Source organism: Pagrus major, chromosome 6 (genome assembly GCF_040436345.1).
Source record: "Pagrus major chromosome 6, Pma_NU_1.0".
Taxonomy (NCBI): Eukaryota; Metazoa; Chordata; class Actinopteri; order Spariformes; family Sparidae; genus Pagrus; species Pagrus major.
In genome coordinates, this window is record NC_133220.1 from 24,749,541 (window position 1) to 24,772,780 (window position 23,240).

At 41.2% G+C, this 23,240-nt stretch overlaps 1 long non-coding RNA gene across 1 annotated transcript in view; it reads left to right on the forward strand.

The window, feature by feature from the left end:
* Window positions 1-23,240, forward strand: part of LOC140997461 (uncharacterized) — a 69,458-nt gene that overhangs the window by 23,608 nt on the left and 22,610 nt on the right. The window contains exon 2 of the long non-coding RNA XR_012179367.1: window positions 9,757-9,823. This is a non-coding gene — a long non-coding RNA (uncharacterized lncRNA). The remainder of the gene's footprint in view (window positions 1-9,756; window positions 9,824-23,240) is intronic.

Sequence of the window (23,240 nt, forward strand, 5' to 3'; positions counted from 1 at the left end):
TCCTGTTTATGTCTTGACTTCTATTTCCTTACGGTTCTCCGACACTTCACAGGGCTGATATTATAAAAACAAATCCAGTCCCTGATCAAATTAGCTCAACCTGCTACTTTGCTTTGATAAATCTGTGCTGACAAAAACAAAAAGGGCAGTGAATCACCAGCCCAATTGTATAACGTCGGTGTGACAATTGTGAATTACATAATTTACATCCGCTGCCAACAGTCAGTACCAGTGCAGGAAGTAAGGTTGATATTAATGTAGATAGACAGGTAAGTGGGCGTTTAAGGAGCCAGTCTTCAACACTGGAGGACGGCTAATGCGTCTTATATTATATCAGAGGTTAGCAGTGACCTTTTTTAAAGTTCACACATGATGAAGGTCCTTCTCTAACTTTAATCATATTGTTTGGCTGTCTAGGGGTTTGAGTCATGAATTTTCACTGGCACCAAATTTTGTTTTTATTACGATTCACATTGCAACGATTCACTTTTCAACAGTTCTTGATGCATCTTGATGTATCTCAGTGTATGGCATCATCAGATTTCTATTACAAACTTCTTTTCTAAACATTGTTTAATACGAGCAGTAAAATGAAATTAAATTCCCTGTTTATTTAGAAAATCTGAGTGAAAAAAACAAAACACAAATCTGTCTGCAGTCTGTTACACACTTGCTGTAATCTACAAATATGTCGTTTTCAAATGGCAGATTACTGAATGTGGCAAACGCCACAAACACGACTGCTGCACACACCTCTCTCAGAGTTGGACGGCAAAGTTGACAGTGCTTTTTCAATTCATTTTATTGACGAAGCACTGTTATTCTTTATGGCTGTAGACTTAAGCTTTCAGTTGGAAACGGTGATTGTGGTTAGTAATTGTTGTGAGCCAGTCCAGGTCAGGCTTCCCAGCAAGTTCAGAAATGTACCCAGAGGTCCACTTTCAAAATACTGGGTGCGTTTTTATCACACCCTGCTGATATCTGCCTCCCTCTGTGATATCTACTAACATAAGCAACGTTAGCCTAAAGTTCACCCACAATTCAATACAATAGAGCGATGTTGCGACGTAACTTTCAAACTTCATTTTCCATCCTACCATTAGGAGTATTATACATATGGGAAACCAATAATTGTTTCAAAATGACAACAAATTCCATCAAAAGAAAGAAACTTTTTTGACTTTTGTGGGTTTTTTTTAAACTTTGTGATTGTTGGTGTAATGTGCAGGGAAATATCTAAACTGTGGCAGCATCTGCACTTTTAGCTTTTCTCACTTCATCAATTTTTGATTACCTCTGCAATAGTGCCTCCGTGCTTAAGGTTGAAATCCACCTTTTCTTCACTTTAAACCACGGTTTAAAAAGACACGAACTTAGCTGCCTTAACCAAATGAATCCATTAACTTGTTGCCAGTTTTACTTTGATTACAATATGAGTGGACACATTTTACCCTGTGATTGTTTTTTTTAGCATAGTCAGTGAAATGGACTCCTGCTGGACGCACTCTGTGACACTGCTGGGTTGTTTGGACATATATGGCTTAATGCTGTGGATATTCATGAAAGCTTGATTTATTTTGTAGAAATTAACCAATTTGTCCACGCTTGTCATTTATTAAGTGGGGCCCCATTTCACCCTGGAATTTAGACTCTGAAACAAAAAAGGGGTTTAGAAAAGTAAAGATTTGCTCCACATCTGATTGAATTTAATTCCCTTTTTAACAGGGCAGCTTCTCATGTTTGCCTGAGATTCAAGGGAGAAACAGACAAAGAGAGAGGGGGAGAGAGAAATATCGAGGGAGGCAATATTACAGTAATCTAAACCAGAGTGATGGGACCATGAATCAGGAGCAGCAGAAAATAAGCTTGGTGGTGAAGCTGCCTTCACACCACTGCTTTCTCATTCCTACTCTCTTTCTTTGGACCCCCTCCCCCCCTTTCCCCCTCTTTCTCACTGTAAGCATCACCTTGCCGGATGCTGTCTCCATGGCGATTCTTATGGGTCTCTTTGACAAGGTCACCTTCACCAGAGAGGCGAAGTCACCCGGAGAAGAACAGGGAAGGAACACGGGAAACAGAGACAATTTGAAGACAAAGATAAGGAGTGTGACTAACAAGCAGAAAATGAGAAGGGGGAGAAAATGAAGGGTTTGGTTGTGGGGGGGGAGAGGTGTCAAGAGAGATGGAAGAAAAGCAACAGAAAAGAAGATCAGGGAAGGGGGAGGGGTGCATAAACAAGCAAACAGCTCAAAGCCAACCTCATGTGTTCAGGCTAATCTTGGAGACACATGTTTAGTGGACACTGTATGGACAAAGTCAAGCTCAGGAGTCCATGCACGCTCTGCCTTGGACGAAGCTCCAGATCACCTGGAAGCAAACCACCGGACGCATGTGACGAAGCCAGCTGGCAGCTGGGATAACATGGTCTTTACACACACACATACACACATACATACTCCATCATTTCTCCTCATTTGCTTCACTCCACCTCGCCTCCATCTGCTGTGGCAGCCCTGTCCTCTTCACTGAAGTTCAGCCACTCTGACTCAATGTGACTGCGGTCCTGGCCTGTACCCCCTGCAGAGTGTGCTGGAGGTGGCCCTCGCCTGTGGCCATTAATATTTCAGGCTCTCTCAGCGCTCTCGCTCATGGGGGTACATGGGCCGCTCGGGGCCCAGGGGGGAGTTGCTGACAGAGAGGCAGAGCCGGAGGGAAAAAGGTTAGAGCGGAGACTGATAGGTGAGACGGAGCGGGTATGATATTGGAGAGTAAATGATGAGTGTGAGGGATGGAGAAGTAGAAACATTGAGAGGGGTGAATGGATATGAGGAGAAAATGACAGTGTGCACTATATAAGAATACAGGGAGGGGAAAATAGATGTGGAGATGTGGATAATGTAGAGAAATGTAGAGAATGGAAGAAGCAAAGGCTGGTGAGTGAAAAATATGATGATGGAAGGCAGGAGTTGATGAAAACCAAATTCTTTCTGCTTTGCTTTTGGATGGATGACTGCTGGATTTATCAGGATTGTTAATGCAGGCATATCAGTGTTTCATGATGAACTGAGAGTAAATCTCGGAAGAGACAGCGCAAGAGAAAGAGGGGAATAATTGTGATGATGGTAACGATCTGTATATTTATGACTCTGAAAATCCATTTGCTTGAGGAGAACATTAAGCAGTTAATTATGTATTGAAAATGAGGCAATAACAAAGAGGGACAGATGAGAATACAGAGGGGAAAGTGGGCAAGAGACAGATGGACCTACGCATGGACAAAAAAAGAAGTGATGGATAGATAGATGAGTGGATAGATGGAGAGATGGATGAATGGCTCGAGAGGAGCTTCACCAGACACAGATGCATATCCTGTCTGACTGCTGATGACGGAGAGCGTCCTGCTCTCCCTTCCTCCTCGCCCTCTCGTCCTTTTGTCTCAGCGTGAAAGGGCTGCACTAGCCAACTGTTGCTACGACTACAGCTGTTGCCACAATGGTGATCATTAGGGTCGTTACCATAGCAAGGAGGTTCCCGGGGGCAATCAGAGGAGACATGCTGCACCCGAAGTGTTGGTTGATACCTCGAGATTGTTTATGAGTGTAATGTCAAAGCAATCATTGCAGGGAGTCATAGTTCATCAGCCAATCAGATGTTTGTATGGATCAGAAATTAAACTTGATTGTCTACTGACCTGGGAGCCAATGAAACGAGTAGTTGTTATGACAACGATTGAAATTTCTCAGATTGGGGTCTTAATGTAATATACTGCATCGTAGGTAGTTGACCTGTAGCTATAGTCTACAGCTGCAGAATCATATAGAGTCTAATGTATCCAATGGTCTGTTGTTCAACTGCACAGTTACAGTAGGTCAAAATTTGTGATGCCATTAAAGTCTGTTTTCACAAGTCTACCAGCATGCTCGCAGCTTGTTGAGGCTATACTTACAGGCACAGATGTGCATTGAGATGAATGCTAACATCTGCATGCTAACATGCTCAAATTGTTTATGCTCACATGCACTTGTTTAGCAGGTATAACATTGACCGTGTTCATAATTTTAGTTCAGTTTAGTTTTTGTCAACATGCTAACATTTTCTAATTAGCATGGATGATGAGTTTGTTGTTAGATTTGTTAGTTTTTCCTAAATCACGGAAATAAGTTAAGTTGGCATTTTCGCACTTCCAGTTCCCTCGTCTCAAAGTAAGTGAGTCCTTTGAATGGGTTTTCAGTTAAATAGTTATGTTAGCTTTTTACTTTTGGTTATTTCTTTTACGCTTCAGTTTTTTTGCCGAGGGAACCAAGGCGATGCTAACTTCCAGGTTAGCTTACAAAAATACATCATCTCTGCAGCACTATGTGGTCAAATTGATTAATTCATCCTGAGGGGGGCATGAATGAGTATGCAACATTCTTTGGCAATCCATAGATGAGACATTTCACTCAGAACCAGAACTGAGCCCAGAGAAGAAAGTCAGCGTCACAAAAGTTATTATGGCTCATTGTCTGAGAACCACAGATGTCTGTATGACAATCCATCGAATCCATCCAGCGTTGTGATATTTCAATCTAGGCCAAAGTGGTGGACCAACAGATCGACCCACTGACGTTGCCATCCCTAGAGCCCCCGCACCAGAGAGGCTAAAAATACAAAAACAAAGTAAGATGTTGTATTTTCTACTGTATCCATCTAAGATACATTACATATTGAACAACTAACGACTAAACATCAATGTTTGCATATTAGTCTTTTTCCATGCTGTAAAGAGAGTTATATGTCAGCAACATTTGTCAGCAACCATGGACTAGTTAAAGAAGTTAAGTATGCCAGAGATAACTTATAGGGGACAAGAAGTGGAGCATGAAGTAGAGCAGGAAAGTAGCACTCACAGAGCGAGGCTAACCTAAAGTGAGCCTCTTGCAGTATTCCCCCTGGCGTCAGCTGCAGTCACACTGTAACAATGACCAGTTAGATATTTGATCTCAGTAGGGACGATTCTAGGATGAGGAAACACAAAGTGCCCTCAGACCTGTACATCCAGTAAAATGACCGTTTTGAGGAGTTATGTTTTGCTGACGTCAAGTAATAAGTAATAAGGTAATAAGGAAGAAGAAGATCCTGTGTTACTGCATCCCGATGATTTAAAGTGTCGTGTCTGTGTGTGAAAATAATTTGAGGTTGTTGAGCGGCTGTCACTTCTTCTGTAAATACAGAAGCTGATAAAATATCCACGGGGCGATATGAAATATCGACCAAGTCCTTGGCACTGCCCTCTCAACCATCCTCTAATTTAATCACACTCTGACACAAAACGATCACCCTCGAGCTTCTCCCACAGCGCTTTCCAAAACACTTTGGAAGGTGACTGTCCCTACGTATCACATCTGATGCCTGCGCAGTTTTATCGGCGGCTTCACCTAGCCATGACCCGCCATCCTGGCAATTGGTTACCTTTGAGCACCCTTGCTGAGGGTAAGAAGTGGGTAAATCCTCCACTTCCAAAGTGGATTATGGGGGTACTGCTCCCTTGGTGCGCTGCCTCAGTCTGTTTATAAACGGCCCAGTTGGGAAATAGAAAGGGATGACAACTTGCATATATTTGATACAGAAGCCTGCACATTTGTATGAGAGCGTATACTGTATAAGAGCAGGAAAGAGAGAATACGAGGAACATGATGTCATGTTTGTTTTTCTGAAAATAACTTCTTCGCATCGATCTCAGTGGAGTAGTCGCTGTTTGCTTTATGCCTTTTGTAATACGAGCGTGAAAAAGAAAAGAGCAGGACTAAAGAGGGGAGGGGGGGTTTCTTTGTTCAGTTTCAGAACAGCCTGTTATGTCAGATCGAAGCAGGATTGCGAGCCATCAACCGTGAGTGTTGGCGAAAAGATAGAAGCAGTGAGAAAATCGGACGGATAAAAAGAGATGGTTGCACGGGGTTTATGTGAAAGCAATTAGACAGAGTGGCAAAACGAAGATGTCGGCAGGTTAACAGAAAGGCAAAGGAGAGATGAATGGGAGATGACAGACGAGCGGCTGACGAGCGGCAGAGAGGCTGTGTGGCCTGTAGTGAAACAGTTAGATGTGGCTCAGACAGCAAAAGTGTGTCACAGTAGAGCTAGGCTAATGCACCAGGCTAATGTTGCCTCAATGAGCCCCTGCTGCATTCAGGCCTCCCGGTTAGCACTTACTGTTACTGTTTGTGCACGTAATGCCCCGAGAAGCCATAACAGCATGAGCCACAATGGAGGGTTTAGCTCACACGTGGGCAAAACCAGCCTGCGGTCCAACTCTGCTGTGAGGAGCCTCGCTTGTCACTTATCGCTGCTCAGTCCGTAGAAATGACTTTTTTTCTCCTCAGATGACCTTAAACCCACCAGAGAGTCACCAAGAAGCAAAATTTGTAAACCAAACACCAAAGCTATGTGCACTTTCAAGGATCAATACAGTATTGGCAGAATTATTGATCTCAGTATACGCAGTGCAGAAATTCATATTGCAACATAGTGCTGTAGAATTAAAGGCGCCATGCGGAGTAAACACACAGTTTTGTTTAATTGTGTTCACAAAGTAAAGATTTATGTATCACTAAATTAAAACAGTTTGTACCACTGAAACTAGCTCTTACATAGAAATGAGTTGTCGGAGTAGCAATCTGAACTCACTCACAATGCTAACGTTAGCTTGTATTTATATTACCTCCCTGTCCAGAGGGAAGAGTAAAGGAGATAATCGGATATGTGGCATAACACTTGATTGAATAATGTTTAGTGTTGATGTAACTGGGAAGTTTTGAAATTACACTTCACAAATAATAAAACAAATTACACCTCAAAATTACAAAACGTCGTGTTACTCACACACTAACTAAGTTCAGGGAAGGGATGTAAGTCTGTGTTGTGGGGTGTGTTGGAACTGGTGCTGAGAAAATCTTAACTCTGTTCTTTTAGTCTTCAGGATCTTCATCGCAGTCTTGTTTATGCTGTCTGTAATATCACTCTGGGAAAATAGACCTCATTACTGCTCCAGTCTCTAATAGCGCAGGCACATTCGATTGTGGCTGCAGGCTGCCAATTATGCTTCAGGCGTCACTTTGTGTCCCAGCAGATAGGTTGTTTAATTTGATTTCTAGGAGTCCTTCTCTTAAAAAAGAGGGGGTTTTAACAGTATTGATTCAATCACACACACACACACACAGATCCTCACAGAGACATACAGGTAGAAATGGGTACATGAACTCATCCATCTTATTCAAATATTGCCAGTAAACAAAGAGCAGTATACTGGATGCACACACCTACACACATGGACCACCCGGCTGGCCTTTAGCTAATGAAAGATGAACTGAAATCCCAAAATGATGCTCAGACATTTAGAGGAGGTCACACATTTAGCCTGCATCAGAGCCTTGAAAAAAACCCGGGGGAGCCACAGCTTCTCTCATCAAGCAGAGGTCAGGTGGAGGTCAGCTCAGGTCACTGATCAGTCCCGGCTCAGCGGCACACATCCAATAACCATCCAAATATCATCACTGATGCTCACCGTGCGGAGGAAGATAAGAAAAACAACAGGCGACTGGGCCAAAACCTCTTATTAATACCTGTCCTCTACTCAAATGAAAAAGCCTTCACATTGCTGGAAAAATATATTAAATATCTCAGATAGGTGTTTTCTCTGTGTCCGTCTTGGTATCTGCCTGCAGTGAATCCCACAGTCTACTGGACCCATCAGACTAATATTTATTGTGCACATTAATCACAGTATGTTCAAGAACCTCTCATAGTTGCTGTGAGTCACAATTTTTGAAAAACGTATTTTATTCACCTCTCTGTTTGACTGCTGACTCCTCACTCCTTTAAGCTGATCAACAACTGCTTCAGGGTTGAAATCTTGTTTCCGCTAGGGACTACGCAGCCTTTGAGGCCATATTTTGGCCTTCATCGTGGCTCAAAAACTGACATCCGTACTTAAGTTTGTCCTTGTTCTTCTCTGCAGATGCTCCATCTTGAGCTGGAGCATCCGATATGTTATGACACACGAAAGTTAAGCATGATACGAGATAAATAAATCCCCATTTTTGTTATCTTCGCTGCCATCTTGACTGTAAGAGTGGAGGAGATCAGCTCTGAGTGCACTCTTCTAGTTCAATATTTTCTTATTTAGATATCAGAGAAAAAAATAACCTAAACCTCTTTCACACTGGGCAAAAACCCCACTTACACCCACTAACATCTGGCTTTTGCTCTTCATGGGAATGGGTGCGATCTGCATTTACTCCCACGTCAAATGGGTAGTCACCAGCTGTGATGGAAACACAAGACCCAGGTGGACACGCTAGATGCAATGACGCGCCTTTACGTTAAGGATGCTGGCTTGTGAATACGTCCTGCTCTGTTCAAACACCATTCAGGCTGTGCTGAGTTTGAAAGAGAGACTAATGTAAGTAGTATTAAACAGTAACCACCATAACATTGTCAGTGGTTACTGATTAAGACTTTCAAGTTTAATGTCTGTTGGATGTAGTCTGATGTCGATGTGATACTCGTGTATATTTGTAATTCCTTTAGATCACTCTGTAGAGATCTGCTTTTACTTTAAAGTCTTTTTCTGTGACCAAAGAGCGACATCTAATCTGATCCAATGTTGTAAAACAAGAAAAACATTTTCCTTAAAGTGTAAGAAATCCGAACATCGTGATTGGTGGCCTTGTATTTTACTTTTGAAATATTATTTAGAGATATTATCATCTCTAGTCAGTCTATCCTTGGTTCTTTCAGTCTTTCTCTTTTTTATTCTGGCTTGTATTTTGGCTAGATCGTGTCAAACTGACACTAACACAGAGTCGTGACTGCACAGCCAGTCCATTTCAGTATCTGATATTGAAGATCCCAGCTGTTATCAGCTACTCTGAATGAGACTGATAACTAATCCCGGTGTGATCACATCAGAAACAGACTAGAAAATAGCTCTTATAAAAGAGAGGGTGCCCTTCATAATGTGGTAGGTCCAACTGAACCACAGCAGTCCTCCTGGGGAAATAATCAGTTTGATATTTCTGCTTGTGTCGCACACACATTTGTCACTAGAAATAGTCTGCTGCTTTGCGTCACACCAGGCTGCAGTGGATGTAGCCTATAATATTTAATGACAGACTGCGACGACATCCTAAAATTAGGTTCTGTCATGTGCTGTCTGTGGGATGTTTGCCCCTAAAACGCTCTTATAAATCACTGTATTATTACAAGTACTTTACACAGACACTAGCTTCTCTCAGTGGAAGTCTGTTTGCGCTTTAATCTCTGAATATCACCTGTGACACATATATAAAGAAAACAGAAAAGCTTTGCCTTCATACTGTCAGTGAACAGTATCCGAAACGTCATATTATGTAAGTGGAAAAGACTTCCTGCTGATTCATGACATGGCTTCCTGGAGTTTGACTGCCGTAGGAAGCATTTTCCTAATCTAATCTATGGTTTTTAATTGAAATGCTTTATCTCTCAAGATGTATCAGTTTGCCAATCTCCAAAAGCTAATTGATTTTTCCAAATATATGAAAAACTTGTCAAGACAATAAGCAGTTTTGAAGACAGTGAAACATTTGCCAACAAAGCGCTGTAAAACGTTCAAATCAAAACTTTGCTGGACAGTAAAAGAAATCCACCGACGCAGCTTTTGCAGGCATTAACCTTTAAAACAATTTAGCTTGAACATTTTTAGTTTGTTATACTTATTGATGCGTCATCTTTGTGTTGCAGGATTTCTTCCTCTCTGAGCCTGCTCTTCACTGACCTCAACAAGAAACTCTTCAGCCCCTCCAATAAGGTACATTACAGTTTTTTTTCTCAGGCCCTCAGGACTGTGATATTCTGTCTTTATTTAATGCCTGCATGAGCATCTTATACCCTGTTGTGAACCGGACTGGAGAGCCAGTGCTAATGAGACAGTGGACTGCTTGATGTTGTTGCTGGATATATTGAAACCGCCAGGAGAATTAGCTAATAGGCTACAGAAAGACAGCACGCCTTGACCTTGTCTAGATTGAACTACGATGGATCCGCAAGGCGTTTAGACTGAGCATGGCTGTCAAACAGAGAAAAGTATGAAACTGTGGGAGGCAGGACTTGTCCTTTGTGCAGACTAATAAATCTCTGAGGGCTTCTTTTTGCTCGGGCCAAAAGCTGAATCTGAACAGAAATGTCATTTTGTGTGATGTGAAATAGTTTGAATGTAACATGAGTACAGTAAGTGTACCAGTGTTGGGTTGCAGCATGGATGGAAGGGCATGTTTTGTCATGCAGTCACATGCACAACGTTGCCTGCAGAGCAGTGAGAGCTGATGGAACATAGCCGCGATGCTCTGCATCATGAGTGTCCTCTGTGGGCTTCCCTGTGGTACAACACTGGACTCTTGATTTCACACTGGATTACTTTCACTCTGAGCACAAACCTCTTCTGCAATGCTATCCATAGGAGCAAACTGATGCAGAGAAGCACTGCAAAGGGCTTCTTTACATACAGTACAGCCACTTGCGCTTTAGATCTGCAGGCAAAGAACGCTTCAGCGTCTTTCTTTTTACAGAGAGTACGATGGCTGGGGAAGTTACACTGATTTGCGTACTTTGTATTTAAAGGATATCTATTATTCTCTTTTTTAAGGTTCATAATTTCATTTTGGGTTACTACTAGAATAGGTTAATAGGTTAATGCTCAAAAAATGCATCCATTTTCTGATTCCCCCTCTGTCTGAAACACTCTGTTTTAGCTCTTGTCTCTTTAAGGCCCCCCTCCCAAACAGTCTGCTCTGATTGGTCAGCTCACACACGCCTGAGCCAGCACCGCTTACAACAACAGAGCAGCTGTGCTAAATCAATTCTCAGGTGCCAAGCTAGTTGCTAGGCATGAATTATGCAAATGTTTTTTGGATAAAGTGAACAAGTCTTTTACTTGTTGGGAGTAGCTATGATTGTGTGCCTTGTTGTTAAATTTGCCACACTGATGGTCCTTCCTTGATTTTTCTACTCAAAGAAACAAATCAATATCCTTTTCTGCAGCTGTTTGTGATTATTCGCTCCACTGAGCTGCTTGACGTACATAAAAACACAGTGTATCATTCAACAGGGCGCACTGAAAACATCAAAGGGTGAAAAGTTTCAAAGCCGAACTTTTTTTTTACATCTTTTGCCTTTAATAGATTTTTTGAACAAAGGCTGACCTCTGAAAATATTGACTGGATCAATATCACCTAAAATAAAACTACCCTGCAGGTAGGAATCATACATGGACAAGCATCTGAGAGCAAAACCCCTGTCAGAATAGAAAATCACTTGCTCACCGTGTTCATTTACTTCCTGGGAACAGTGGTTAATGGATACCTCATGTTGTCATGGTGGGCATTAATAGAAACCTCACAGTTAAAACCGTCACAGAGAGACATTCTCTGACACCTTTGCATGATCCCATAGCCTAATAAAATGCTTCACCAGTAGTCTATTCAAGATGGAAATATTTGACTTCAGTAAAATCTGTCTCTGCGTAGCTTACAAATGCATGTTGTCGCAGTTATTTGCATAACACGGCATCTTTCATTTACATATTAGGACACTTAAAGCGTCACCCTGTAGCACTCCCATAGGATTTCACTTAATTGATCACCCAGATGTTCAAGACTGTCCTGCTAACTGCTGTTAATGTTGTGCGTACAGTACGTACATGTACGTTCGCAAATAAATGGCCTCAAGAAGCACCATCATAAATCATATTCCATTTAAGTGTTAATTAGATATTAAAAACCACGCATATTGTCTGATATTAGAAGCTGATATTGAAGAATGGGGCTGGGTTGCATTGACGACATTTGAATTTGCTGCTTAATGTTAATTGTAGCAGGGCACATGCATAAAACATTCAATTTGAAATTCAAATGATTGTTGTCAGAAAAACATACAAGCTAATTATGCCATTTCTGTCTGTCTTAGATAAAGTGTATGTATTTATGTACCGTTGTTTATGTAAAGCATTTCAGTGTGTCAGACAGAAAAAGGGCAGAGTGTTTGTAATTAAGATGAGAAGCTACTGTTATATCTTCTATACATAACAGCATCAGATATTTGTGCTTTAATTCAAGGTGAGATTGCATTTTTCTTATTTACCTTTACCTACGTACCTATAGTACTGACTCCCAGTCGCATCCACCTTCCAGACACGTTGTCATTACAGTACATTTGGTTAATTTCTTCACGGCTTGAAAAGTGCTCATTACTGAATGCCTGCAATCCCCAAAGCTCTGATTTCATTGCCTTCATTCAGCCCACAATCACTTTGCCCTTTTCTCTCCTGAGAGTCATAGTGTTGCATTGTATCCATGATGAATTGTCGATGTTATTATGTTTTGCTTTCAAACGTCAAGGGAGACTGTTCTAATTTATCTTCGGCACAGGACAAAAACAACTCATCCGGATTGTTGTTGATCACTGCAGTCATTGTTCAGCAATGTTTGAGAGTCGGGCTATTGCTGTGATCTTGATCAGTAATATTGGCAGTGAAATCATAAATGAGGAGCAAAATATCCTGTTGTTCATTATTCCCAGAGCTGTCTTCAAGCTGCTTGTTTTGTCTGACCAAGAAACAAAGACATCCAGTGATATTAAAAGGCACAAAGCAGTTTTGGTCGATTATAGAAATTCTTGCTAACGCCAATAGATTCATCATTCCAGCACTATAACATAATGTACATGAGCCGCTGGGAACTGCCAGAGAGAAATGAGTGAGATGGGAGGACAATAAAAATGAGTCAAGTTCAAATCAAATAAATGAATCATGGTGAATTTCCTTTATTGGGATAATCATGAATTACCTCACAGGAGTGATTTGAAAATGTGTCTAGCTTGATGACGTACGGCCCTATTTTGATTCCCTGATTAGTTAGATACGCTACAAGCGGAGCCCGCATCTTTCCAGTCATTCCAAAATCCTAAGCCTGTCAGCATGACTGAAGGCTCAGCCTGCCCATCGTATCCCCCACAAAAAAAAGTTAAATCAGTTGTGTGGAAATACTGTGGGTACCAAACTAAAGACGGACAGGGATATGATGTGCCCACCATTTATTTATCCCTTATTCCAGCATAGCTTCCAGCACAACACTGTAATCCACAGAGAAAAAAAATGTAAGATAAAGTGATTCCAGTATACAGGGTCGAAGACTACATAGTATAGAAACAGGAATACTTTCAACTTGAGATTCTCTTCCAGATTTCTCCTCTTGTTCCATATTTGTGTTGATTGTACTGTATTTTGTGACTGAGAGTGACATGAGTGTCACAGCTGTATGCAGCAGGCGAGGCTCGAGGCTGAACTTCTGCGGGGGATTTCTTCCTCTCATGAGAACATTTTGTTCCATTAATTTGCATAGAGGCACTGGATTGACTTTAATGAAGTTGCAGCCAACTCCTCATGCGTGGAGCTTTTATAAAACTTCTTTATAGACTGTTCAATCTACTGTGGCCACAAAAAACAAAAGTGCTGACACTATACTGCCAGAAACGTATATTAGATGTAAAATGCAATGCTTCATTTGTTGTAATAATTACCGGGCGACATCCTGGAGCAGTGAGTCATTAGATACTGAAGGACTATTGTATGGGTCGTTCTCTCGCTTCATTTGTGGGACTTCCTCTGGGGAAGGTAGAAGTAATGTCTGATCGGTGCAATTATAAACTGCTGGTATCAGTGCAGCTGGTCTGCTGAAATGTTGGTGCTCTTAGCGGTCATTGTAGAGATCGCTGACCCTCACCTTTTCAGGACGCTGGTACTTAAGCTGGGACTGATCCGGTTTTCTGACTAAATAACCCAAAGCACAGTTTTGTATCGATGCTGCCTCAGAACAACAGTGTTGTGTTATCATATTAACGTACTACAGTTTTTAGGCTTATTCCTGTCATTCTGTTCACATGCCACCGTCTCTCTCGCCCCCATGTGTGTGTGTGTTTATGTGTATGCATGTTTGTTTGTGTGTGTGTGTGTGTACTGTGTCCAGTTTGTGTAGGCATTGCATTAACATGGTTTAATCCTCTGGATGGCTTATTGGAGCCAAATCCCTCCCAAAGCTTTTAAAGCTCCTGCCTTTTCATTTCTCTCTCTCTCTCTCTCTCTCTCTCTCTCTCTCTCTCTCTCTCTCTCTCTCTCTCTCTCTCTCTCCTATACCTACAGTATCCTTCCTTCCTTCCTACTGTAACTTCTATTTCCAAATCCTCTCTTGGTGTCACTTCATACTTAAACGGATCATCCTCCCACAAAAACACGGCCGTATAGGTCGTCCGTGGAAGCAGCTTATTATGACCCATATTTATGTTTACTTGTTATTATGATGGGAGTGAAGGAGGACTCACACGACGTAGTATAAAAAGCAACCAAGTCCATGTAGGGAGAAAGTCAGAGTAGATGGAAAGGTCAAACAAAGACAGGACTTTTACCTGGGAGACTGCTGTTTATGTCCCGTGTAAAAAACTAAACTAAACTTTGACCTGACCTATTTTAACTTGAGTACATAAGTTAACTTATGGACACAACTGAAGTAGTTTTGTTGTATAAGCCTAACCAAACTGCAACTGTTTCACAATGTTAACCACATTTTTATCATGTAACACCTCTTGTTGGTACTCTCCAATGGTCATATATGTCAAACAACCTAATCTGTGGTTGTGTTGTTATACATCCTTCACATGTGATACTTGTTCTATTGGGTAATTTTACATGTAGGCCAGTCCCAAAATGGCATTTTTTGTAATTTTGTCAATTTTGTTATTTGATTCCAGTAACTATGACTTAACTGCTTGACTGCATGTTACTCATCATCCAATTTAACTTCAGTTTGTTGGATATTGCTGCTTCAATATCAATGAGAAATCAGTACAAAAAATACTGTTTAAAGCTGAATTTTGAAACCTTTTTTCTGGCTCTCGAATTAAATTGATCCCAGCACGTCAAAAGAATGTGTGGAATGGCATTTGTATTCCTTTTGGAGGCAGCTCCAGATGAATTATACATTATACTGTATGTGTAATCCATTATGATGGTCACGATAGTGTATATTTCATGGTATATTTCAAAGCTATGAATGTATTAATAATCAGAATATACACACATCCTCATTATTGCTCAAAGCAGTAATAAGAGATGTATTAACTGAACTGAGCCTCAGTTATACGATGTGTACTGAGCTTTGATTTAGGCAAACTTTGTGTTTAAGTTTGGTTAATAGCATCACGGTTAGATTTCAATCTGGACTGATCAATGTAACAATCAAGTGAGGGTGTCAGGGTGGCTTGCTAGACGCTCAATGTCCAGGAATGTCTGCTGGACAACATCCCTCCCCTCTGTCTCTCCCTTCTTCTCCCTTTTAACATAATCTATCATGATGCACAGTCTGTCACTCTGTTCTCACTTTGAACATGTTTTAAGGATGAACAGCCCTCTGCTGAAACTGCTCTTCCAAACTTGCTAGCAAAGCCTCTCCCTATCTAACATGATTGAGAACAGCTGCAGAAATTTGCTTGGTGACTATCCCTGATTACCCCGTCTCCCACCAGCAACAGTTGTATGCCTGTGTGAGGAAATGTTTACCCATAAAACCACCAGAGCTCTGACATCTCTCTCTCTGTCTCACACACACACACACATATCCATAACACATGGCTTTGTCTAAGCAGGGATTGGAGCAAAAATAGAAAAACATTCAACAGTGCAAAAAGACTATTTTCTGCTCATCGAACAGAGAAAATTAAATTCTGTTCTGTTCCTCTTTCTTTATTAGTTTTTTTTTAGAAATGTCTGGCTTGGTTGAAAGTGTTTCTCGGCAAAATGAATGCTGGAGAAAAATGTGCCCATTATTAAAATGTGGGTTCTATTTTAATAACCTCACAACCAATTACTCTAGGTCTTCAATATCCACTGTCACACCATGTAACCTAATTAACGTGACAGAGACAGATGCTTTAATTTCTCACATATGATCTCATTCCAGATAATATTTGAAGAGAGAAAGTATATTGTTACATTACTGAAAGGTAATTGAGAAAAGGCCTTAAGGTCCAGAATTTCACTTGGAGGCTGGGACCTATTATGTACCAACTGCATTGTTCACGACCAGTTTTCATTAATTCAAAAATAATTGCATTTTGCAGCTACTGAGAAATGCAATCTAACATTAACTGTGTGTTGTAAAAAAAAGACAACAAAAAAAACATTCTCGTCATTATATTAATGTTTTCGTGCATTCCAGGTGCAGTGTCAAAATCCTCCTAATTAAACGGGCACACTGGTATTGTAACCTCCTCATTTTGTGAGGAAATAATCTCAAGTGCCCTGAAGAAGTTCTCGTGTGAAGGTCATTTTTCCCCTAGAGTAATTTATTTATAAGCTCGGCCTTAACTGCCACAGTTGGTGACTTTTATGGATCTTCCCACAATATGGCTACCTGTTATTTTTAGCTCTGTCGAGCTGTGCAGTCATGGAAGACGAGTTATATTTCACATTGAAGTTCAAGCTATCTCATGTCACATCAACCATTAAAGCTGCCATCTCGTACGTACAGTATATGCATTTTTTTCCTGAACGATGACCTCAGCCCTGCATCAGCTACCTCCTCGCGTCGAAGGTTGTCGGTAACTTCAGTCCTTTCTGTGTTTTTTTCACCCATACACGCGTTTCTGCTGATGTCTTGACACCTGACTTACCTCCAGCATGCATAATTCAATGGGGAGCATTTTTTTGCCGCCTGTAACGACAGCAAGTTGTAAAAGAAAGCACTACGACTTAACATCTGAGAGCGAGTGACAGCAGAAGCCACATCCTGTCATTTTCCCTGACTGCTTCCCCTCTTTGAATTTCTCTTCATGACGTCTCACTCCTGCAAATACGTCTCCTTTCTCTTTCCCCCCATCTTTACTCAACGCAATAAATGCTTGCCCCTCTCTTCCTTCTTTTTGTATGCACTGACTGCTCTGTATTCCCCCCCCACCCTTCAATCTGCAAGGCCATCTGGTCTTCTGTCCTCGGCCTCGTGTCTGTCTGCAGTATCTTTGCTCCCTGAATCCATTTGACAAGATTAATAGAGTGAACTTCAGACAGATATAAGCTGCTCATTTTGATAGGGATCGTTGAGAGGAGATAAGTTCAATGCTGGCTGGGAGCAGATGAGCAGGCTTGTTCCCTTTTTTTTCCCTCTCATCTATGATAGCTCACCTGGCCAATAAGGATTTAGGTAATAAAAAAAAAACTAAAAACAACAATTTAACCTATTTAATGTGAAAGATTAAGATTAAAACTAATCACTCTGATGTGACGTCAGGTTGACATGAAGGCGTGATGCATAAAATGTGACCCCCTTTTATCTTCCAGTGTCAGACTAGGTCACAAACACATTGAAACCACCCAGCTGGCAGGATAAACATCACTACCCTGAGCTGTAGTCAGCTTAACAGGCTGCCAGGTGGAATACCGCTGAAAAAGATGACTGGTTTGGGATCAGCTGTGGTTTGTGCAGAACATGTTGACAGTATAGTTTATCATATTGTTGTTTTAGTGAGGATACCCTGTGTGTGCCAAATATGACCAAAGAAATGTGACCAACAGTTTATAGACCGCTTAAGAATGTTAATAAAAGCCTTCTGAGTTTCTTATAATTGTTACTTCCGCCAAGGAGGTTTTGTTTTCAATCATGTCCATTTGTTGGTTGTTTTGTCAGCAGGATTACACAAAAACTACTGAACAGATTTCCATTAACTTGGAAGGAAAATGGGTCTTGGCCCAGAACAGACCCCATTAACTCTCCAGATAAAGAACAGATCCACACATTTTTTCTCACTTTCTTGAACATTGTGACATAGGACATTTAAAACCCATTTAAAACTGCCCAGAACATCATTGGTACCCATCTATCAAGCATCAGTCATAACAGTGAAGTGAGGTGTCTGCACAGAGCCCAAAGGATAGTAAAAGACGACACCCACCCCAAACACATGTACTTTCATTACCAAACATTTGTCTGGTGACCGAAGTTGGGTAACACTGCTCTGGCTCAGTTGTGAGCCTGTTGCACGTCATCCTCTCCCTGTCCTCCTGTTCTCTACAATCAAGCATAAATTCTTACGAAAAGTGTTATTACAGTACACTCCTCTGGGAACGTGAAGATTTGACATTCAAATCACGTGAAAACACTTCTCATTCATGACGTAATACAAACCCATTGGCCAATCCTGGCACCCAGGTAAACTACACATAGCAGCAATGTGGTGATTCATGCATGATGTTAACATTTAACTGTTTTTTAGTGTGTGTGTGTGTGTGTGTGTGTGTGTGTGTGTGTGTGTGTGTGTGTGTGTGTGTGTGTGTGTTTACTTGCCCAATTATAGTTTCTACCCCTGCAGACACATTTTCTTCTTTCATTTTCTTCCACATGTCTCTTAACCTCTTCTCACCCTCCACTTGTCTTTTTCTTTTTACAGCAAACCAATTTATCTTGCGTGCTAATTAATGAGGTTGGCCTCAATTAAAGCAGTAATTGGACTGTATGGACAATACAACATGAGACACATCAAAGACACAGGTTCTTAGTTATCCTCCTGTGAAGACATATTACTATTACTAAGGGAAGTTTGGTTTTGTCTATGATTTATACAGTATTTATTTCCTGTAGTAAGATTTGTTTTAGTGAGGAAAAAAGTATCCTTGCTTGTGCAGAGGAGCCCTTGACTGTAAGTGACAGAACATACTTCCTAGTTTAGTCCTATCAAGATACGCAGATTTTAAATTCACTGCTAGATGGCTAATGAAAATCACACCATCACTCGCAATTTGGTAAATGAATTGTGAGTATCAAAATACAGAAATATAATGGAATATAATGCTCACTCCTCCCTCAAGTTGTTGAAAATGGACAGTTTTGGGACCAGAGAGAGATATGTTTTTTTTTTGGGCTTCCCTTTTCCCTTTTTTCCCTTTTTCCAAGATGCACACCAAACTCTACAGCCAGAAAAACTAATGAAACTGCACATAAACTTTTAACCTGCCAGTGCCAGGGACAAGGGCAGACTTCCGCGCATCATTCGCTCTGCTGAGAAGGTGATCGGCTGCAATCTGCCATCCCTCCAGGACCTGCACGCCTCAAGGACCCTGAGACGTGCAGGTAAAATTGCTGCCCACCCCTCCCATCCCGGTCACAAACTTTTTGAGACTCTCCCCTCTGGCAGGAGGCTGCAGTCCATCACGACCAAAACCTCTCACCATAAGAACAGTTTCTTCCCATCTGCAACTTGCCTCATTAACAAGGCCTGTGACCCCCACTAACACTGACCCCCCTCCCTCCCCCTTCACTTACATTACATTAATGTAACTTTAAGTCACCAGACGCTCTTATTTTGCACATTGCAATATCAGTATCTACTGCGACCTTGCACACACACAAAGACAAAGAGTAACATTAGCTTTCATTTGGTGAACGCTAACAGAAACACTCTGTGTTTGTAAGTGAACAAGTAATATTATCGCTCCTTTCAGCGCTGGTTTAGTCCCCAACAAGTCCTGAAAAAAATATTTTACAATCTTTAGCTAAATTCAGGAAGTATTCACTGAAAACAGGTTGATTAGTAGTGCACTAAATGTGTGGTCTGTAAAAACTAAAACAACAATCTTAATGAGGCTCACATTTACTGAACCTTTACCGAACGTCTGTTCTTGTTTTGCATGGTTGTAAAATGTTTATCCACTGAGGGTTGTAGATGATCATGAATTTATCCATTGCCACAGTCTGAGCTCAGCATAACAGGCACCATTTTTAGTACAACTGAGAAATGTTGGCTTTAAAACACTTATGAACCATTATATTGAGCAAGCACTGTAATATCTGTCAACTTGGAGTAGAATGGAACAATCAATGTGCCTTAACAATGGTGAGAAGTGCCACAGCTTTTTTTATTATTGATGGAAAATTGGACCCATTTCAAACACCATTTTATTAGAATAAAGTTCATGAATTATTTTTCTTATCCTTTTTTTGTAACATTGCTGAAGGACACTGATCTATCCCATTAATTATTGAAATTTCTTTGGTCACGTTACTTTGTACTCATCACTGTTTTCCAGTAGACCAGTACGATATGAAGGATACCAGCAGCACTGATTTCTCTCTGTAAGCATGTTCTGTACATTCCACAAGAATACACATGAGCCGTTTTACTGTTGTTAGGCTGGTAGAAGGCTAGAATGATGAAAAGACTATTGTGGCCTCAAGGCCGTGAAGGCTTTTCTTTGGTATTTCCAGTTCATTAATATGTTAATGTCCTGGAGTTCTAGTTGCTTACCATGCATGGCGTACAGTGATGTATGGGGCTTTGTTGCCACTTTTCTTAAAATTGCACCATTACTGTTGACAAGGACGTCCATGACAAGAAATAAATGAAGGGGTTATATGATATTCAACAACACATGTGGCTCTATGAATATCATTTCACATTCTCTCCTGCTTTGGTACTATATTACTTAGTCTTAACAACGACAGAGCTTCGGGAACATTTTCTTGAAAAGGTGTAACAGCAGCTGGTGGTCACCCCCACCACCGACCTTCAGGGAGGCAGGTTTTTACAGGCTTTTCTTCTTTTTAACGAGGAGACAGGGACTGTGCAGGTAATGGGCTTTGTTCTGTGTCGGTAATTGCGAGGTGGAGAATAAAGTACGCTATATAAATGCTCTGGTTCTGAAGAATAGGATATAGGGGCTTAGCAGTGATTAGCATTCGGATGTGGCAGATTCCAGATGTTAGCAAGTGTTGCACTCATTAGCACTCCCAGGAGAAAGTGAGATTAAGAAATAGCTGTTAAAGGCTGTAGCCTGAAGGTTAAAGAAGGTAATGGAGGTACGCTCATACGGTAACTGGAAGCCCCCACCCCACCGTGACTATCTCCCCCCAAAAAGCTGGAGTCTAAATGTGCAAATAGTTGACGTACCAGCTAGGGTTGCTGCGGAGACACATTTTCCCACCAGCTAATAAATTTGTAACAACAAAGTGTTACCAGTTTCACATGGTGTCTTAAGCTCGCTCACTGTCCGTAGAGCGCTGCCTTAATGAACTGCTAATGCAAACCGGTGAAACACAAGTTGACTGTTATTGTGAAGTAGGGTCGTCACAGGAATCACAATGTGTTCAGTGAGTTTAGCACTTACCACTATCATTCTTCAAAAATGCATTTGTTGACCCTGGATCAGTTTTACATATGTCAGGGAGTAGTTTTATTGAGTCTGTTGGAGTGATGGAACAAGAAGGAGCTGTTAGATGAAGAGCTGCAGGATGCACACCTGCAGCTTCTCAGTGAGGTAACCAACTCCCTTTCCCTCATTAATGTTATGAGGTTCCCTGTATAAGATAACATACGGGAAGCTTGACATCAACTTACATGAAGACCAGCCTCATGGATGAAAGTCCTGTGTTTGTTTGACCCATTCAAGCACACTCACCTCCTCCTGATGCCGACTTTCTTGTTCTTTATACTAGTTCACCTTACATTTTGTAACAAATTGCAGCTAAAATCACATGCGAAAATACATTGTGATCACAAAATTACTTTATAAAATGGTATGTCCTTTGTACGCCATTTGGTGATAACAAGGCCGGTTGGTCGACATTATATCTTATGAAGTTCAATCAAGTAGACTATGTTAATGCTCATTCATTCACAATTCTCCCGCTCACTCTCTCTCTCTCCCCACTTCTTAATCAGTTGAACCAACCAGATTATACCAACCAATCAAGTCGTTGCTGTCAAACTAAATTCGTTCTCCTCCTCCTCCTCCTCATCGTTTCAGTATAAAATCGTTGCAACCCTCCTCCACCCCATTCACCTCCAGTTCATCATATTAGGTTGAGCTCAACAGAGTCTCCCCCATCACATCGAGATCTTCAGCCATTTATCATCATCCCATAACCACCAGCAGTATCTAGGGGCCATGAGGGGGCTTTCCTACACATATCACGGCTTCACCTTCCCTCTTAAAATATAAAGGTGAGGCGTAACTAACGTATCTAATTGCCAGAGACTCATACTCTCATCTGGTGTGCACATAGCAATAAAAATACTATGTACTCATTCAGAACAAAGTCTCTCCTGATTGAAATATGATTCTTGTTGTTTTTTGTCAACCACTGTCCTTTTATCCACATCTGGGGTGACTGACAGCTCTGTTATATTTTAGTCTGACAACTGTGGGAGGGAACTATAACTGTATTCTCTCCACACAGAAAAGACTTGATACCAGAAACATCCTGCTGTGTCGAGACAGTGTTACTCAAACTAAATCGAAATTTTCTGACAGCCATCTTTGCTGAAAGCGTCCTATTTGCTCCCAAATATGCCAGTGCTTTAAAAACTTAAGGCAACCCATGCATGTCAATGCTTTGCTGATGCTCTAATAGTCTCACAGCATAGCTAATACAGTAAGTAACCACTATGCTAAAATTGTACCTTCACGTCGGCAACCTGTAAGTAGCCTGTGAACTCATGAGAAACCAAACATCAAAGGTTTAAACTGTGTATTTCTAATACAACAGCATGTTAATATCCTCACCATGTATTTTGCATTCCCACCTGTATCAGACAATGCATGGCTGTGACAGTATTTCCACTCTTTCTTCCTTTGAGGATGAGCAAGGAAGAAGCTCCTGGTCTGAGGATATGACTAACTGCACAAAGCAATCTTTTTAAGACGCCGTGCACAATTAATCCTCCAGAAGGAATAAAGGTTTTAGATTAAGCCCCCACAGCTGCCTTGCAATGCTAACTTTAGCATTATCCACATCCACTTCTGCTATGCTTTTTTCAAATGAATGGGGATATGGATTGTACCATGACTTACCAATCAGGGTGCTAATGCATTGCTTTGCACCAGATTGAACTACATTAACATTGAACACACAAAGGTGGAACTCATCTGCAAATATAATCAGCAAGCGAGTTTTGCCGAGAGGCTGACTGTGTATTCCTGTGTCTGCTCTGAGGCTGTGGTTTGCAATAAGGCTAACGCGCTAACATGGTAAATGGACCCCGGGGGGGTGGGAGGAGATGAGATTAAGGCCACGTCAACTGGCCACAACTCGAGCTTTGGCATCATCAACACGTCACTACAGGATGTCCACATGTCAACCCATGTGCAAAGCTTTATTAAAACACTCCCGTCCAGGCCATTCTGCTAAAAG